This window comes from Ascaphus truei, unplaced genomic scaffold (assembly GCF_040206685.1).
Source record: "Ascaphus truei isolate aAscTru1 unplaced genomic scaffold, aAscTru1.hap1 HAP1_SCAFFOLD_1683, whole genome shotgun sequence".
NCBI classification, from domain to species: domain Eukaryota; kingdom Metazoa; phylum Chordata; class Amphibia; order Anura; family Ascaphidae; genus Ascaphus; species Ascaphus truei.
Window position 1 is genome coordinate 3444 of NW_027454577.1, and position 21067 is coordinate 24510.

The 21067-nt window shown below is 41.1% G+C and overlaps 1 long non-coding RNA gene across 1 annotated transcript; it reads right to left on the reverse strand.

Annotated features, from left to right (window-relative positions):
* Positions 1–9016: 9016 nt before the first annotated feature.
* Positions 9017–13021, reverse strand: LOC142476742 (uncharacterized). The gene is made up of 4 exons (XR_012791954.1): positions 12955–13021; positions 12564–12589; positions 10092–10246; positions 9017–9076 (listed from the first exon to the last, which is right to left on the reverse strand). It is a non-coding gene; the product is annotated as an uncharacterized LOC142476742 (long non-coding RNA).
* Positions 13022–21067: the final 8046 nt, after the last annotated feature.

A 21067-nucleotide genomic window follows, 5' to 3' on the forward strand; every position in this document is an offset into this window, starting at 1 on the left:
CAGAGACAGGATAGACTATGAAAGAAACCAAATATATGCATGGCAAAAACCACCCCCATTGAGGAGAAGTTACCAACAAGACCATACACAGAAAACAGACACCCATAGAAGACAACCATATCCTAGGAAGTCAACCCCCAAAAAATCTATCTTGAAGAAAACAACTTCAGGCACTTCAAGTATGTCTGATCTCTCAGATTTGGAGAATCGCACCTCAGCAGTCTCTTTCACAACAGATGAAGAAATAGACAGACACAGTGATCGCACGGATTCAGATGACAGACAGAGAAAAGATCCTCCACGTTATCAAGGAGCAGCGTCAACTTCATATGATCTTCGGGATCATAAAGAATCAAAAAACTTCCTAAAAGGACGCGGCGCTCGCCCAAAAGAAGGGCAAATAAAAAAGAGGAAAATGGATCCCTGATTGTGGAGAATAACGTTGTGAATATTTCAGGGATGGACTTGACAGAGGGGGAATTGAACATTCTCAACAAAGGTCTTAATTTTGCCATTCAGGACAATTTTGATTTGTTCAATACAATAATAGACCTACAGAAATACATCCGCAAGCTATCTTTAAAGAAATTTTTCCACTCCAGACAGCCTGCTGTGGATGGCGCTCTTCCGCTTGATGCCCCAGATGTCACAGATCTGGGTCCTCCTGCGGACGACCTCCCCGACGGCAAGCTATCCTTTAGAGAGTACACTGTCATACAGGATATGGAGGATCTGTATAATGAGCAGGATTATACTGATATGCAGAGTGTAGGGGAAGATGAACAATTTTTGTTTTTGACAAATACCAAACACACATCCCTAAAGAACAAATCCTTATTCTGTCCAGAATTTTCAAAGGGTCCACATTTGGAGACTTATGAGAGCCTGGTGGAAAGAGATCTGCAGCTTTTAGCAAAGGGCTATAAGTTCTCAGCTTCAGAATACAATAATTTGTCTAAAGAGGAACATCAGCATTTGTACACTCTAAAGAAAAGGAGTGATATAATCATAAAAAATGCAGACAAGGGGGGAGCTATAGTTGTTATGAGTTCTGAAATGTATCATACTGAAGCATTAAGACAGCTCAACAATACTGAAGCTTATTGTAAACTCACCACAGACCCCACACAAATGTATCTTAAAGAAGTTGAGAAACTTATAGATTTAGGTAGGGAGTTGCGGGTGTTGTCCAAACAAGAAGCAGAGTTCCTCTTCAATCCCTGTCCCACTGTACCTATCTTTCACCATCTCCCAAAGATTCATAAGTCACTTGTATGCCCTCCAGGCAGACCAATTATTTCCAGTATTGGATCTTTGGGAGATGGTGTATCTAGGTACGTGGACCAATTCTTACAACCATTGGTTCAAAAATTACCCTCTTTTTTAAGAGACTCTTTTGATTTACTCACAGACATTGGACAAATCACATGGTGTCACTCTTATATATGGGTCACATTAGATGTGACATCACTCTACACTATCATTGAGCACTCACAGGGTTTAAAAGCTATTAGTCACTTTCTTAATTTATCTAATCTTCACCTGGCACAAATCACTTTCATTATGGATTGCATTTTATTTTTATTGCAACATAATTATTTCACTTTTGATGATCAGTATTTTTTACAGACACAAGGGACCGCAATGGGCACATCATTTGCACCCTCATACGCCAACTTGTTCATGGGTTTTTGGGAGACTTATCACATTTTCGGTGACAATAATCCTTATAGACAATATATCAAATTCTATCGTCGCTATATCGATGACTTACTTTTGATTTGGTGTGGGGATACACAAACACTTTTATCTTTTTTAGATTATATCAATGCCAATGATTGTAACTTGAAATTTACCCATACCATACATGATCATCATATTGATTACTTGGACCTGCATCTTTATGTAGATACAAATTTGTTGATACAGACAGATATATACAGAAAGGAGAACGCTCGCAACTCGCTGTTAAGAGCCAATAGTGCACACCCGAGACCACTGCTCAATGGTATCCCCAAAAGTCAGTTTTTAAGATTAAGAAGGATTTGCTCCACAGAGGAATCCTTCGATACTCAAGCTGAAAATCTCAGACAAAGGTTTCTAGCTCGTGGATACTCTGACAGCGCTATCGGGAATGCACTTAATAATGTGAAAAAGCTTAAAAGGGCAGATCTCCTACACAGATCCAAAAAGAATAGGCCAGTTGAACAAAAACAAGGGAATTATGATAGAGAGGCACCTCTCTTCATCACCACCTATTCCAGACAAGCTGGCATCATTCGGTCTATTCTGAACAAACACTGGGAGGTACTCAGATTAGACCAAGATCTGAAAAAATACACCAAATCAAACCCCAGAATAGTGTACAGGAAAGCTAAGACACTGGGGACTCATCTTTCACCGAGTATGTATAGAACCAAAAAACCCACTAAAAGTACTATCCCCAATGGGTTCTACAAATGTGGATCCTGCAATTTCTGCAAGTACGCCCTACCTATTAAATCCATCAAGAATATATATACAGGCCAAAAACATAGAATCAATTCTTTCTTAACATGCAATACAAAGTATGTGATCTACATTCTGAGATGTGCATGTGGCTGTAGCTATATAGGTAGAACGATTAGACCTTTAAAAATAAGAATTAGTGAACACATCAGAACCATCAAGAAAAAAGATGAGAAATTTCCAGTCGCCAGACATTTCAATCAATGCTCAATGGGCTCGGTAGACCAACTTACATTTAGCGCCATTGAACATATTGCAATACATCCAAGAGGTGGAGATAGGGAATCTCTTCTCAACTGTCGGGAGATGCATTGGATTTATACCCTTGGGACTTTGATGCCCAAGGGTATGAATACCGACTGGGAACTTAAACACTTTCTCAAATAATGTTATCTGATGTTCATACATATCCTTGCTCTTTTCGCCCTCTACCTCTCCCCCCCCCCCCTTTTTCTTTCCCTCCCCTCCTTTTTCCTCCCTTCCTTTCCCTCTCTCATTCCTCCCCCCCCTTCCCACCCCCCCTTGCCCCACCCCCTCCCTCTTCCCTCTCCTTCTCCCTTCCCCTTTTTCCTTCTCCCTTCCCCACCCCCTTTCTTATTCCCCTTCTCCCTCTTCCTCCTCCCCTGCCCCTTCCCCCCTCCCCCCCCCCTTCCCATCTTTCCCCCCCCCCTTCCTTTCCCCCCCCCCCTTCCTTTCCCCCTCTCCTCCCTATTCCCATCGGACCTTGCCCCCCTTTTTCCCCCCCCCCTCCCTTCCCCCCTCCCCCCACCTTCCCATGTTTTCTCTTCCATTCCCTACTTATTTCCAACTATATAATTACTATCTTATATGTATATTTTGGACGTCTCTGACATAGAAATCTGTATACCACTGTTTAATTATCTATCCATGTCACTAGAGAGGCTCAACTCCTAATTATTTTATATATACCCCTGATTGTCTACAACAGATGTTTGATAAATAGTATAGCTTTCTCATTTGTAAAAATTATACCTGCAAAGATGTATTTTGCTCTATGTATATACATACATTAAGGACAGTGGATGATATTATATATAGCTACATATTAGACATAATGAAGAATATTGTACATAACCATACAAATGATATAATGATGCCCTCCATGCTCTCCATTTCAGAGTAGAAGATTGCTTCTATACATGTTTATAGTATTGTTTTTAACTCTGTATGTTGTCATTAGTGCATGTTGAGTTTACAGCATGCAGTAGCTTCGCTCCTGATATAGGTGTCACTCCCCTTTTCCTCCCTGATATCAGTGAAGCATTCGCAACCTAAGGAGCTCATTGGTCCAGGATATGGACCAATCAGATTATACCTTGACGATCTCGCGCCAATGGCAGATGACGTCATCAATCAGCTGGAGGCAGGGGAACTCCTATATCAGCTGCGGTAGCCGCAGTCTGTTTAGTATTCTCGTTGACAAAGGGCGACGGCCCGAAACGCGTTCGAGATTTTTAACATATCCCATGCCATGATGTCTACCATGGAATAAAGGATTTTTAACAGCGGTATCTAGCCCCCTTCTTACTGCATTTGCTGTGCTCCGTTCTTTCCGCAAGGATATCTTGTTGTTGCTGGTGCACCGAGTGGTGTTGCTGGGAGTGGGAGTGCTGGTGCTGGGAGTGGGAGTGCTGTTGTTGGGAGTGGGAGTGCTGGTGCTGCGAGTGGTGTTGCTGGGAGTGGGAGTGCTGTTGTTGGGAGTGGGAGTGCTGTTGCTGTGAGTGGGAGTGCTGGTGCTGGGAGTGCTGGTGCTAGGAGTGTGAGTGCTGGTGCTAGGAGTGTGAGTGCTGGTGCTAGGAGTGGGAGTGCTGGTGCTAGGAGTGGGAGTGCTGGTGCTGGGAGTGCTGCTGGTGGCGCAGTTGCAGATGGGGTGGATGGTGGTGGCGTGCTTGCTGGTGGGCAGCTTTTGGAGGCTCTTCCATTGGAAGAAGGAGAGTCCAGTCAGCACCAGCCAAGCTCTGACCCTAAACCTGCTCGGAAGAAACGTGTGGAGAAGCCACGTAATCCTCGCTTCAATGACCAGGAAAATAGGGCTCTTGTCACTGGCATTCTGGAGCACTATGACAGTCTCTATGGACATTTAGTAGGTAAGTGTACCTTTACATTTATTATTCAAATACATGTGATCTTAGGTCATCTGAGTTTTGTTCATATGCAAATATGGGTACACAATATCTTTCTATGTTCATTAGTGTGGAAACACAGCTTTTTATCATGCCTTACAAGGACAAATAAACACAGGCGGTCAATTTGCCAGAACTGCATACAATATGAATGCAACCTTGCTTACATGTATAGGTTTAGTAGTGAATGCTCATGTGCTTCACATATTACACATAAAACAGCATGTTTGCTATCTCTTGGAACAGCTAGCAGTGTAGGAAACTGGTGCTTATATTATTATTAATTTACCTCATATCTTTTATATGTTTTTCAAGGGCGGACAAGTGCAGCAAGCAAAAAAGAAATGTGGGACACAATAGTCATTGGTGTCAATGCCTGTGGGAATAGTGTCAGGGACAAGTATCATTGTCGGAAAAGATTTGATGATATTAGGTCCAAATTGAAAAAGAAAATACAAGACCAACGCGTGCATGCTACTGGCACTGGAGGTGGGCCCACACCACAACGTCTCATATTGACTCCATTGGAGGAGCTGCTTCGGCCAAAATTACTTACCGTCGTCGTGGAAGGCTTGGCTGGTGACCGTGACATTGGAATTTATCCGTCACAATTTCCAGCAGGTGATAAATATTACTGTACTAGGCGTGTCGTTGCTTACACTTATTTTGCATATTTACACTGCTTTTTATACTGTCTTCACAATATAAGCATACCTGCATCTATATATGTATATGTCTGATTCTGTGTATATATATATATATCAAAATAGACATATATGTAGTAGTCCTACTAAAAGCAGTAACTAATATAGCACGTGCCATTGCGTGCTCATTTACATGTGAATTCCCAAAATGCATAGCTGCAGTGGAAGCAATTGATGGTGGGCGAAGATGGGGAACAACAGGGTAGTACACATGTGTAACACATGTTTATGAGAAATTATTAGTAGCTACAGGTACAGAACAGAAATATGTATCATATTATTGTGTATTTTATTTATTTTACTCCGACAAACATGACATTACTGCCTATTTTAAGCATGCATCAAAGAAATTGCATGTAACGGCCTACAAACATCACTGGCACTAACACATCTATAGTTGGTTATGAAAAGGTCCATTTTTGCTTTATGTCATATACAGACAGCATAATGAGGCACACGTATCATATGTTATGTCATTGTTTTCATAACTTAAACACTGCAGATGACTACTTAGCTCATCTACCATTGTGTTAAAGCAGCTGCAATTAATATCTCATCACAGCATACACTTCAACAGAGGGGGTGGGGTTCAGCACACACACTAATTACAGCCTCATTTCACGGTCAACTTAGTTCACACCATTTTCACCTGTTTCAAGTAATTGAAAGGTGTGGCTGATTAGGCTTTTTGGGGAAGGGAATACCTTTCTTACAACCTGAATAGCACAACTGAAGTTAATCACACTTATTTGAAAGCTTCACTTTAGCTACTAAATGCCCCAACAACTCATTACTTATCAAACCGTACGTCACACATTAGTTCACTCATATCTATAGTTGAACTACTACTATCAACGACACATTATCACACACTGCATGTGTTGTCTTGTTTAGTCACAGCCACATTCATGTGTGCCACATCTTATATTAATGTACCACACATATCCTCTACCAAAAACAACACTTTGTGCAATATGACCACCTTCATGATAACCATTGTGAATGGTCATCTCATGATAGTTATGTACATTATGATACTGATATCACTACACAACATATGATTTTTATGTTCAAATTTAATCTATTTATCCTCACGCATTACTGCAGGAACATAGTATGTTTTATGTTAGGGAACTCAAAAGTTCTAAGTACACAGGCATGTACATTGTTATTACAACTATTTATGTTCACTTTCACACACATTTTCGGTTAAGGAACTGATGTTGTTAGTTAATCATAAATACAGAACATACAATAAGTGTTTGTTCAATATTTACACATGTAAATGTAAAACTTATGTTATTGTTATATATAGTTGCCCCTGGAGGACATGTGTCACCTGAGATGGAACAAGTGTCTTCACCTGGGTCAGCCAGCTCAACACAACTAGAAGGTGAGTGTATCATTTGCTGGCCATATAATATGTGCTCTTCTATATGTTATGTTGTCATGTTCATTATTTGTTTTGCACATCTTCTTTAAATAGGATTACTTAGTGTCAGTGCAAATTAAGTGTAAGGCAACATGTATTGTGTTAGTGATGTGAACTATCATGTAGGACTTCTGAGTTTAGAGCAACTTTTCATTCATTCATATTTCATACTGAGTCCAAACATTATTCGTAAGTCAAGGTAGTTTTTAATGTGAGGTTATAAAACGTATGCTAACATGTTAGGTGTTACTTAGGACACAGTACAATTACATAGTAACACAGCATACATTAACATGCCATTTAATAATGTGTACATTTCTTTTTAGAACATCATGGTGATGAGGATGATGAGTATGATGAGGATGACGCCGCAGAAGAGACTGAAATACAATCATGTGACCATGAAGAGGTGCCAATAGAAACTGTTGTACCGCCAAATCGTCCATCAACTTCCACATACGATGCAATTGTAGCTTCAGAGGGAAAAATAGTGGACGCAGAAAATCGTCGCCATTCAGACATGATGACAGTGCTGGAAAGGATGATTGGACTGCAGGAAGAAACAGTATCACAATTGGCACATCTCCACAGAGTCTTCATTGAAGTGCCTAAACAGTTGCAGAAAATCAACACCTCATTCGAAGCATTAGTTGTTCAGCAAACACAAGCTAATTACTGGAGAATGACTAATGTACCACAATTCAACACCTCACAGCCAGGATCTGTTCATGCAGGTCAGTTTTCACCACATTCATCTGATATTCATTCACCAGGCCCAAATGTTACCGGTCAAGTAGCAGACATTGCTGTGCAGGTTCCTGACGACATCCTACCGCTGCCATCTGTACAAATTCAGCAGCTAACACCTACAAAGGAGGCCACAAAAAGAAAACACAAGCAGTTACTACTGACCAGTTTTTGGTCAAAAACAAAAAAAGACTCACATGAAACAGACCGACCATCACTTGTGCAGTGTCTACCAACTTGCTCACATGTGTCAGTGGGCACAAGCTCTGTCGGTGAGTCACTTGCCACAAGCCCTGTCCGTGAACAGTCAGTACCCACAAGCCCTGTAGGTGAGTCACTGCCCAAAAGCCCTGTAGGTGAATCGCTGCCCAAAAGCCCTGTAGGTGAATCGCTGCCCAAAAGCCCTGTAGGTGAATCGCTGCCCAAAAGCCCTGTAGGTGAATCACTGCCCAAAAGCCCTGTAGGTGAATCACTGCCCAAAAGCCCTGTAGGTGAATCGCTGCCCAAAAGCCCTGTAGATGAATCACTGCCCAAAAGCCCTGTAGGTGAGTCACTGGCCACAAGCCCTGTAGGTGAGTCACTGGCCACAAGCCCTGCCCGTGAAGTGCCAGAGGCCACTCAAAGTGGCTCTGTTGTGCCTAAAGTTGGTGGCAAAAGAAAAAGGAAAATTCAAGAGACAACAAGCAGGCCTGTTACTCGCTCGCAAAAGGAACAAAAAAAATAAATGTTATAATTCAGAAAAAATGTCTTTGGCCTTGTTTTGTTGACTTCAGATTATCTAATTACTATTGTATGTATGCTGAAGACTGTGTTGTTTCCAAACTTTCAACTATGTTCTTGTACACGTGAAGTTTTGGAAATGTTAACACTCATAATTAATTGTGTTATAAATATTTATGTTTTAATCGTCTGTTCAGTAATGGTCCACCAGGAGCCAGTTGCTAAGTTTAGAGAAGCTGCCATTGACTTTGCAGCAAAACATTGCATTTGGGTGTGTTAATTGATGTAAGAATTGCATATGCATATTAGTCACATGCAATTATAAAAACACCTAAGTAACTGCAAACATCTTTCTTGTACGTGTACAGCAGGATTATGTGTAAATTCTTACTTACCTTTGCCTTGCTTGGCCATTGTAATTTTGTCCTTTAATCATTTGTGTGTTCTTGTTTCAATAACATCTCAGAATGTATAATAATATATACACACACACACACACACTCTGAGTGTGTGTGTGTGTGTGTGTGTGTGTGTGTGTGTGTGTGTATATATATATATATATATATATATATATATATATATATATATATAGTACTATATAAACTGGTATACATGTATTTTACAAACTAATACACTTCATGCTTCCTTGTGAAAACACTATTTTAATAATACAGGCCTAATGTTTGAGAAATATCCTAAGTATGAGACTCTAACAGTATTGTGCTTAAACAAATGTTTATTACTTAATTCAATCATGTTTCTCACCATTTAAATAGGTTTCATACAAGGTATACTTAATGCCATCAATGTTGTGTGTACTCCTGCAATATTAAAAAAAATAACATATAATATATAAATATATATATATTTTTATAAGAGATATATATTTATATATATATATATATATACACACGTATTTAAACTCATGCAGACAGGGAGTTAACCAGACTTTCACATACACACAGAAATGTAAGCGGGGAAAAAACATTTCTTTTTGCAGGTGTGTGTTTTTACTGATATGCCTGGCTAAGAAATATTTTCACACAGTGGTCTTTGTTAGTTTTCAAAAAAACACTGTGAACGCATTCAAAGTCTAGGGATGTTTTTCACAAACAAGATAAAAGAAGGAGAAATGTTTCTCCCACAGTCCCATATCACGAACCACAACTGTTAACCCAATTAGACAAACAAATCCAATTGGCGTTTGAAATAAGGAGTCAAAGTAGTTAGTTTTGTTGACCTTGACAAGGAAAAACAGGAGTTTGTTAGCCATTCAGCACATTCATTTTGATGAGCAAATAACACAGACCTGCACACAGCTTTTGTGCTACTCAGACATGGCTGATGAATTCGTTAACAATATTAATCCCCTTTTAGGGTATAAGTACATGATCTGTGAAGCCATCTTGAACAGTCGCGGACAGAAAGCAAGCACACGCCAAATCGATGATTTCATTCGAGCAAAATATCCTTATTACCAAGACCGTAAGCATGCACGGAATTTTAATTCCTCAATAAGATTCACTTTATCAAGTAATGACTTTTTTGAACGTGACCAGGATAAGCTACAACACACCTATGGTTTCTGGAAGATTGCCCCGGAAAAACAATTTCTCCTGAAAGACGGCACTTATATTGTCGTGAAAGGCATATTTATTCCTAATGGCAATAGCAATGTATCCGCTACTACTGATCGGTTTGAATCGATACGTGCTGCAATATCTGCAGCCTCCATTCCTGAAACCCACATTGTACAAGAACAAAAGTACTATGATTATGTACCAAGCCTTTCAGCTGAAAATGCATTGGAATGGGAACCCGAAGAAATGAACCTACCTCCCGACCAATTATTTGAAGAAAGCAGTGGCGATTCCTATGAGCGCATCCTGGAGGAGATATGTGTCATACTGGATTCAGCGGTTGGGTTAAGCGTGGATGAAAATGCCTTGCATTTCTGGAGCGACCAGTTGCAGCCAGGCGAAGAGTTAATTCTAGAAGAATGGTAAATATAACAATCGTTATGCGTTGACTCTGCGTTTAAATGTTTTTTTTTTTTGTAACCACCATTTTCACTTTCAATGCGTGGATACAGCGTAACATTGCAGACTGCATAACATGTAGCGATCACAAACAAATTGTTTCCTAATACAATATAGTAGAACCTGAAAGAGTAGTACACATTGCTGACGGAATAAATATACGTACTTTCCTATCCCTTTAAACATATTAGCAACATTTTTCCATTACTCTAACACATACCTGTTTTGTTATCATGCAACATCTACAACATTGAAAACCGGGTCCACCACGTATGACGTGGGACCCTTGTCATGGGCCAAGGCGTCCTTAAAAAGGATTACTGATGTAAGTCCCGCCCCCAAGCGACGTGCGCGCCTCAAAGCCTATTGGCTGTCATGTTTTGTTATAGTAACGGTAACTGCAGTGTGTGATGCGTGCGGCTCAGTGTTTGTAGGCGTACCCTGGGCGTTAGCCGAATGTTAATTGAGTGGGAGGAGTGTTAGCGTGCGTTTCACGCTGGCTTAACATGACGTCACACGTATTGCATTTGCGCATTGTGTTATCGGCCGTGCTTTCTGTTCAAACACGTCTGTTTAAAAAGAATACAGATGTACTCGTTTAGAACGAATGTAGTTTCGTCTTCATTGTATTTGAAATAAAGATGTTATGTTTACTGGTATTTTCAACATGTATTGAACGCACAACGTACGCTTTGTTTTGCGCATGCGCTAACAGTTAGTGGAGCCAAGCGTGAAGTGCGTGCGCACACAAAGATGTGCGCGCACATCTTTCAGTATACAGGCAACGTTCACTTCTTATACATAGTTATGCCTGCTACAAATTTAAAGAAACATTACATACTGATGAACAGTTTTACTTCTAACATATAAGTGACTGACGTGTGTATCTACACAATCATATAGAGCTGCGTAACGCGTTGTCACGGATGCATATCTAGTAAGGTGCCATCTTTGACCATCATGTGTTTGCTGTATTTCAGAGATGTCGGGGAAGATACAATCGGATCAATGTATGATTTCAGAAGAGTCTACCTTTATATGAGATGATTGTGAGGAGGAGCCACCGACTACTATACTACATATGGAACTAATTTTATATTGCTTGCAGCGCTTATTAACAAACAATTAAAAATGTGATACCCTTATGCCTATATTGCATAAGCACTTAATTAACATAATGATGTTGCAAAAGAGTGCCTCATGAATTTTTATTGAGTGTTCTTTAATGACTACTAACATTTTATGACATGGTGTGTTTTATATATAACAACCATTCCCACTCTGCTAACACATTTGTGTATTCTAATATGTAATGGAACGTATGACTGTCGAAACTATGTAACAATAATAATAATAATATGAGCATGTTCATGTATAGGGCTGCTAGTTGTACGCAGCGATTTACAGACACATGTTTCAGCCTGAGGTCCCTGGCCCGTGGAACGTACAAATGTTTTTTTGCCGCATGAGGCACAGGGAGATAAAGTGACTTGGCCAAGGTCACAAGGAGCCCACACCGGGAATTGAACCAGACTCCCCTGCTTCAAACTATCAGTGCCAGTGTGTGTCTTTACTCAGTGAGCCACTCCTTCTCCCAATGTAAAGGACACTTACAACCAAGTAGCCATTTATTTTTAAAATCTCTTGTTACATGGGTATGTAGATAAAATGGTTTGGGACTGTAGCAAATAATGTTACTGGCCAGATGTTATGGTCCCCTCCAATGCATGATGTTCTGAATATGACATCACCATCATGTTATGAAGTACGTTTCTGTGTATATTTCATTAACCTAACTAACTATAGTTTACTGTGTTTATTAATCGTTTAGAAATACATAGTATAGTCAATATGATGATATAAGCTACCATAATAAAGCTGGTGTTATCATTTGTCGGTGTTATACATGGATCCTACACCAATTGATACACACACAAACAGTTGTCTTAAAAAGTATGTCTATGCTAGTGATGAATGTGCTCCCGTAAGTAAACAAATAAGTACAGTTATCCCCTTTTCTCCAAACACCTCTATATTACATTAATGGAAATTATAAGGAAACATACATAAAATGTGATGAAATGTGAGTAATCATTTTGTAATACAATGCACATGAAACCTCAAGAGTAGCTAAATGCATATACATGATACAGAAAGTACATATATGTAACATTTGTGTTTAAACCAATATGTTGGGTTTTTAGTTCCAATAATTATAGGAAGATTGAGGTAGCCACATCTTATGAGAGATGTCAGCAAATATACATACCATGATCAGTCATACTGCAAATATACCTATAATGCAAAGGAACAATATATAAATTGCAAACATTGACATGCCATCTTCAGTACCGTAAAGAACACATCAAAGTGTGTATTTGGTGTTAAATGTGCAACACCATGTATATTTAATGACATTCAAAATGTAAATCAGCCTGGTGTACACATCATCTGGATGTACATGTTACACTGCACCAATAACATTGTATGTAAGCATACTAGAAGCATGAATGATTATGGGCATAATATGTGTTTTGTCTTAGCATAAGGAATAACACAATGCTAAAATATTATTGCTTTGTTACCCAAGTTGTATTCACATACACACAACTAAAGTACAATTGAAGAGGGATTATATAACCTGTGCAACAATACCATACCGGTGCCACATCCCTTTGTGCACACAGCAGAGAAAAGAAAGGTGTGCAACCCATATTCATCTGTGTCCTAACATAAGGTTATATAAAGAAACATTATTGTTAATATAACATAATTAAACTATAAAAGTAGTACTAGGAACATATGAGTTTGTACTTACAAGAAAAAAATGAATTGATGAGATTCTGGCGTGTCTGGCCACCACTGGCTGTTTGTTCATTTTCAGCAGCTACATGGGTGGGATGCTCGTCTACCAAAGCCTCAGCTAGGTCTGACTGTACATTGTGCCTGAGTGCAACATTGTGCAAAATGCAACAGGCAAGGATAATATCAGACACTTTTTGAGGCTTGTATAGAAGAGCCCCACCAGTTCTGTCCAGACACCTAAACCTGGTCTTGAGTAGGCCAAATGTCCTCTCTATAACAGATCTTGTAGATATATGGGCTGCATTGTACCTCTCCTCTGCTTCAGTTTGAGGGTTTAGCACCGGAGTCAAGAGCCACGGCCTAATTCCGTATCCTGAGTCACCTATAATGAATGGAGCACACATAAGCTGACATTAGTGATCAAATTGTACAATGCCAACATTCCTAAATCAAAATGTGTTTTGTGTTAGAACATGTAAATGTGTACTCACCCAGCAGCCAACCAGGTTCAAAATGACCCTCTTCGAACGCATGGAAGACTGAAGAGTTCCTCAGGATAGAGGAATCGTGACTGGAACCAGGGAACTTGGGTACCACATGCATTATCCTCATCGTGGCATCACATACCACCTGTACATTGAGTGAATGGTAGTGCTTCCGATTGCGGTACACATGCTCACTCTGACTAGGTGCAATCAAAGCAACATGTGTGCAATCGATTGCACCCAGCACAGATGGTATCCCTGCTATATTATAAAAGCCAGTCCTGACTTCCAGCCACTCTGTTGCCTCTGTAGGAAAATGAATATAATTCCTAGCGCGTCTATTGAGTGCATAGAGAAACTGGGTCAAGGCCCGCGAGAATGTAGATTGCGAGACCCCGCCCACTATGCCCACAGTTGTCTGGTATGACGCGAAAGCAAGATAATGTAATGAGCACAGCATTTTAACAAGCCCAGGGACTGCACGACCTCTGGCTGTGAAAAAATCTAAATCCCCCCTTATCTCCTCATAAAGAGATAAGATTGCTGCTGAACTCAAACGATAGCGACTTACAATCTCCTCCTCACTCATCCCATCTAACAGGGTTCTCTCCCTGTACAGACGCGGACGAGGCACAAGTTGTCTCCTCTGTCTTCTCCTCTGATCTCCTGTCCCTCTACCTGTCCCTCGGCCTGTCCCTCTCCCTGTCCCTGTCGTATCCGCGTCACTGTCACTGTCCCTCGGTGTGTCCCTACCTTGCCCTATATCATTCTCTTGATCAGCAAGCATGTCATAGAAAAGAATGTTCCTGCGTCTCCTAAACATTCGCAACATTTTGAAATGAGTAGCTGTGAATGAGCAGGTAATGTGCGTCCTTTAAATAGGTATGTGATGATGTCAGGTGACATAGTAAAATGCAAGGTGTTACATTAACATAATAAAGTACTTCTGTGGCAAGCTGTGTGCACTTGTTGTTCTAAGTATTTGTTGTGTGTATTCTGCAGGGAATGATGATATTTGGCAATGATGTGACGTGAAGCTTTGTACAAAGATTGCTTGCAAATAAATAGTTGCATGTGCAATGCATGTAACACTTGTGAACGCAAGAGTCAGTCATGTAATGAGACAAAAAGGCTGAGATTGACGTGGGAAAAGTTTTGTGTAACATGTGTAATTAGCCATGTTATTGTCACATGTTGCCAACAATGAATAGTCGTGTGCATATGCATGCATTTGTGTAAGGAGGATAGTTGCTATAGAATGAGTTTACAAGGTGTCCCAATGATGAATTACTGTACATGTGTGTATAAGTTAGGTTGAAGTGCTTGTAATGCAACGGTTACAATGTAAACATGCAATGTGAGTGAGCGTCCAATAAGTGACGTCATGAAAATAGGGAGGACCCAAACGTAGATGTAAACATGAGAATTTAGATGTACATGAAGCTTTAAAGATGCGTGACACATTACAAGCATTGTGTAATGTAAAGGAACATGAATATACGGTGTATGTGTGACATGTGTGACATGTGTGACATCATGTAAATAATTGTCGCTGAGTTGAGTAAAATGTGTGATATGATGTGAGGTTCTCCTTTAAGAGTGTAGTATAGTATTTTCCCTTGGCACATCATCACATGATGAGTAATGTGACCCGCAAATGCTGAAAACATGTAAAAGTCGAATGTTATGCAAATAAGACACATCAGCTGTGACACAATGCAGGGAATGCCCCCACACTGTAATGCAAATCCCCCTTGTATTGTGAGCAATGAAACGTAAACTGTACTATACTGTTATACGTCCCCGCTCCATTGACTTCCATTGATGTACAGAAGATTTTTTTTTTCTAAGTGCCGTTCCGGCAGCCTTAGCGATCGTTCTCCCGTCCAAAATGCCAACTTTAGTTGGCGGGAGAAATCGGCCATAACATCTCAATTTCGTAGTGCCGATCAGCCCCGATAAGCAGTTTTTTTTTGTTGAATCCAGCCGATTTAAAAAAGTGGCGATCAGTGTCGAAAACAGGCTTATCGGCAGGCGACTGGCCATAACCAAATTATCGGCTCCGAAACCTGGCGATATGAAGCACTTATCGGCGCTTTGATGAGAAAAAAAATGAGAAAAAAGGTTAAACCGGCGCCAAAGGGGGGTAAATACCAGACCAGTGGAGGGTGTGACAGTCCAGTGCTGGACTGTCACACCCTCCACTGGTCTGGTATTTACCCCCCTTTGGCGCCGGTTTAACCTTTTTTCTCATTTTGCTTCCCTGACTGGTTGTACTACCAGTCATCCACCTGGCTGCCTGAACATTTATTTAATTTCAATCAATATCATTAGCGCTGTTTTGCACCTTACCTTTTTTCTGCACTTATCGGCGCTTACTGAATCTCAAACCCAATTTTGGCTATAAAATGGCCATATTTCCCTTATCAACGCTTACTGCATGAGGCCCATAGTCCACACGTGTAATAAAAAAAAAAAATCGGTCAGTTCCCCCAAACTTTTTTTTTTTTTTTTTTTTTTTTGACTTCCAGTCTATTGCATCCTTTGACTTTATTTCATAGTCCGCTGCAACCTGCAAATGACTGGACTGTTTCTTTAGCTTCTGATGAGAACCTTGGACCAGATTCTCCTTGGCTCCACAGTGTGGTCCAGATTGGTGAGATATGGAACTATTCAGGCGCCGTGTTAACCTTCATTGTTTTTTCTTTTCAATCTTTGATTTCCCTTTTGTGGCCATTACCAGGCCTTTGGGTTTTGGAGACCTAGTTGCCTCTGTACAAACGTAGTCCATATTAACCATGTCATCAGGATCTGTCAACAAGTTTGTGTTTTCAGGAACTGCCACCCACTTGGCTAAAACATCTTCTGTGTTGTCCTGGGTGTGTCCACTAGTTTGATAATCTTCTGGACAACGTAAATGAAATTGAGGATCTGGATTTTTGAATTCCAGATCAGGGAGTATATTCTCAGGAGGGTGCCTATCTGTTTCTGGAATAACAGCAGCACAATCAAAGTCAATTCTTTCTCCTTCCTCTTTGTCATCAGTGAGGGCATTGAGTTTACTTTCCCTGGTCTCCTTTTGTGACCGTGTCTCTTTTAGCCTTGGAATCTCTTTCTCCAACTTCATCTTTATAGCAAATCGTAATATTGCAACAGCATTGAAGATACACGTATAGGAACGTACAGCTTGCTTGGTTAGGAGGTAGGATTGATAGCCCGACTGAACCACTTTAGCCGCTTCTCCCATGTCCGTCATCTGTTTCAGAGCGAGGTTTAACTCTGTTTCATTTTCTCTATTCTTGACCTGCAGCTGCAGGTGCTCCTTCCGGGTCTTGTCCAGCTCCAGCTGCAGCCGGGCCCCCTCATTTGCCGTGTGGTCCAGCTGCTTGTAGATATCGGCCATCTCGCTTTTATAGCGCAGTGTCAGGCAAACCACCTGACGGACGGACACCTCCTCTCTCTTGGCGCACTGTATCTCGCGCTCAGCCATCTGCTTCTGCAGCTCTTCAACCTGATCGTGCCAGACCTCCCTCAGGGTCTTCACCTCTTTCTGGTGCTTGCTCTGGGTTTGCATCAGCGCCTCCATTTTTTGAAGCTCTGCAGTTTGTGTCGCCTGGATCGCCGCTGATTCTGTATTCTGCAGTGCTTCCTGCATTTCTAACTTTTCCTGGATCAATTGCTTCTCCACTTTTTCTGCTTGGTGAAGCTTCTCATCACCTTCACTGATCTGGTCAGTCAAGTCTGAATTTTTCTGTGTCAGACTTACATTCTCTCTTTTTACAGTCTCTAAATTACTCAGGGTATTCTCATAGGTTTTCTTCACTGTACACAGCTCTGTGCTGCGAGCGTAGACCTCATGGCGTGAGAGTTCCAGCTCTGCTTTAAGTGCGCTAGCCTCTTGCCGAGAAACCCCCAACTCTGTGATGAAGTTTTGCACATCTTTCTGGGACATCTCATAGCATAGTTTCCAGTCAGTTCTTGTTTTCTTTGATTCGCTTGGCTCTCTGCCTATGATGGTAGCAGTAGCCTTTGTCATCTCTAGGCGTGTCGTCATTCCTGGGACGATTGCGCCAGGCCCTATGGGCTGTTGCTCATCTCGGCGCCTTTCTGACGCATGTCCTGACAGTGCAGGTTCAAGTGGCTCGGTCACTTCCCCTGTGACTTGAGGAACAGTTTTCTTTCTTTTTGCTTTATTAGCTCCAGAGATATCAGTGGTACTGGGCACACACTCACTGTTATCAGCTTCCACATCTTGCTTGCACTCACAGGGCGTTGCTTGCTTTTGCAGCTGTTTGTCTTTGAAAATTTTGGGGCACACATCTTCCATGTGACCTACTTCACGACAGGCCCAGCATACTAAATTCATCTGTGGGTACGGCTCTCCTCCAGGGTCGTGATCATAGTATGGCCTGAAGGGACACTGTTTTGTATGGTTACGTACATTACACAACAAACATTTCACGTCGGCCATTTTAGAAACCCGGCAGGGACAATTTGCTAGCTGCAATTTCACTTACTTCAGCAGCTTACATACAGCACTTGCTAGCTGCAAATTCACTCACTTCAGCAAAAGGCATTAGCTTTACAAACAGCACTTGCTAGATGCAAAAAAAAATTTTTTTCTCTTCAGCAAAACATTTTGGTTTTCTGTTTGGGTTCAGGGTGCTATTGCATCCACACTTCGCACATTCTCTGTGTATGCTAGAAGCACAACTGATATACACAGCGGGACAGACTTCACTCATAGCATCTGTACTTTAGTTCAGCTGGGCGGCCATTTTAACCCCCCGCATTTATTTGCAAACCCACAGACTTTTTAGTGTCTGCCCGCATTCTCCACCATATGTGACAAACGCCCCTCTTTTGTAGTGCTGACGTCTGTCTGGGTTCTTCCCGACACAGTCTTCTAGGGTTATTTAATACAAAAAACAGGATCATGCAAAGTATTAAGCTGCTTAACTCAGGCTTCTGCCTGCTTTATTTTCATCCAAGTAAGGTACTGCAGCTTTAACATGTGTAGGTTAGAGGTACTCAGATACTTTCATTCAGCAGTTCACTCATTTCATTGTTACAGTATTTCCCACACTGTTATTTCAAGTAAAAAGAAACCAAATTATATAAACAAAATCCTATCCCTTTCAGGGATCTAACTACACATAGAATCAGTCTCTCTAACAGCTGCTGGCCAACTAACCTGGTTCCCCAGCTTAAAACAATGCTCTCTCATTTAGGGTCACTTAGATACAGCACAGTCTTTTAGCAACAGCAGTAAACATTTGTTTGGTCTTATCTGTTCGTGGTGGGAACTCGGTCCCGTGTCCAGGCAAATCCTCTGGTACTGTGATACTTGGAGGGGCCGTCAACCCCGATACTGGATGCAGGGGAGCAGCGATACCCCCAGCCTCCAGGCTCTAAGGAGAGAGAGAGAAATGCAAAACCTCTCTGCTCTAAATACCTGTGCATGTGATTAGAAGAGCAGGTGAGGGAGAACTAGAGCCATTGTAATCTGTGGTCTGGATTTTCCATCCAGCTGCCTGAGTTAATGTGAAGCTGTGGACCGGATCATTTTTAGCTATTCCTGCACTTTCTGCTCTAAAATGGGGCAGAAAGCTGCCTAACATCTTTGGACTATGTCACAATACGTATGGGCAGGGATCTGTTACTCTTAGGGAGGGTGAGTTTGTCTGGAACAACCCCCATACTGTTACCCAATTATGGGAGAATTTGCATAAATATTTCTTCGACCAAGGGAGATCAAGGAAGAATGTTGGCTTAATTATGACCATTAAGCAAAAAGAGAAGGAGTCAGTTACAGATTTTTGCCGTCGATTTAAAAATGAATGGGTAAACATCGCAGGAATGCGTTTTCCTAGTGATACAAATGATGAAATGAATATTTTATACGTGCAGTCTTTATTGAACGGTCTGTGCGAACAGCATAGGCAAATTGTTTACATGACAGTGACCGGATGGCAAAAAATGCCACCAAACGAAATAGAGGCGGATCTGGCCATTAAAGATGGTGCAGGGGCTTTTCCTGATCAAACCCCACCACCACCCCCGCCACCACCCCCGCCATCACCTCCACTTCCCAGAGAGCAATATGAGAATGCAACCCATGTACCACCAATCGAGTCCAATTTCTCTAATCTGGTAGGAGAATATAACACCCGATCGAAGCGCATGGCTTCATCTTTGATAGAAGTTAAAACCAACATTTGGAAACACCTAGCTGTTGATGTACTGAACATGTCACATTTCTGCTTATCTGATATGACCAGCACAAAGGATATACTCACAAGTTGCCTGATAGCAGTACCCACACCAGTATAAATTTTGTTAAAAGTATTTAGCACCCGCCATGATGATAGTCTTGCAGAAGAACATGATGTGAGGCAACATCTCTCTGTGTATGAATATTGTCAAGACTGTCCTCAGTGTGTTGGTAAAGAATGGGCCAAAATGACACAAATTAGGACCATGAGTATTACACAGGGGGATGTATGTTATCAAATGACCTGTGATCCGGAAGACATAGTAAATGCAAACAGATAAAATTAATGCCCACAACATCCACAAATATATCTCAAGTGCTATGTGCCCGAACTGAAGAAAAATGCTATAATGTCACTAATACTATGAGTTGCAACCACACAATGAAAACACCAAGTCACATATATTCTGTTAAACTTCCCATAGGATGGCTGTTTTCCTGTGGTAATATAACATATACGTATATACCAGGAAACATTACAGGGGGGCCCTGTACTCTCACCAGGCTAGGACTTATGATGTTTTCTGTAGAGCCCGGCCTACATCAAACCAAGATTAAGCGATCGACTATTCCACTTGATGAAAACTGTAACCCACATGTGATCTTGTTATCAGAAACTGAAATTCTAAGCTTAGCAGTCTCCCTTATTGGAGTACCCGGATTGGCATTGTATTCAGGAAAGGCTATAAGGAAGCTAGCATGTGTTGTAGCTAAAGGGTTGAACCAAACCTCCCAAGCCATAGAAGAATTAATGATAGATTTGAAGGGTACACGTAAGGCAGTTTTGGAAAATCGTGCAGCCATTGACTATCTGCTGCTCAAACACGAACATGGTTGTCAGGATTTTAAGGGAATGTGCTGCTTCAACCTTTCCGACCACTCTAAGTCTGTACAAAATCATATATCAAATATCAAGGAGCTTGTTGCAGGCATTACTGAAAGAGTAGATGAGTTTGATTGGACTTTTGGCCTAGGTCCATGGTTTGGAGAATTGGGAAAGAAAATTATAATGGGACTGATAGTTTTTGTTTGTGCTTTTGTGATATTATCTATTCTTATTACATGCTGCAAAGTAATGGGGTCAGCACTATGCAAACGGATGATGCCATCTGTTATAACAGTTAATCATACATATGCTGCTCTGAATATAAACGCCCCTGTTTCTGGTCCCGCAACCATGTCCTACCAGTCCAGACTCTTACCTACTAG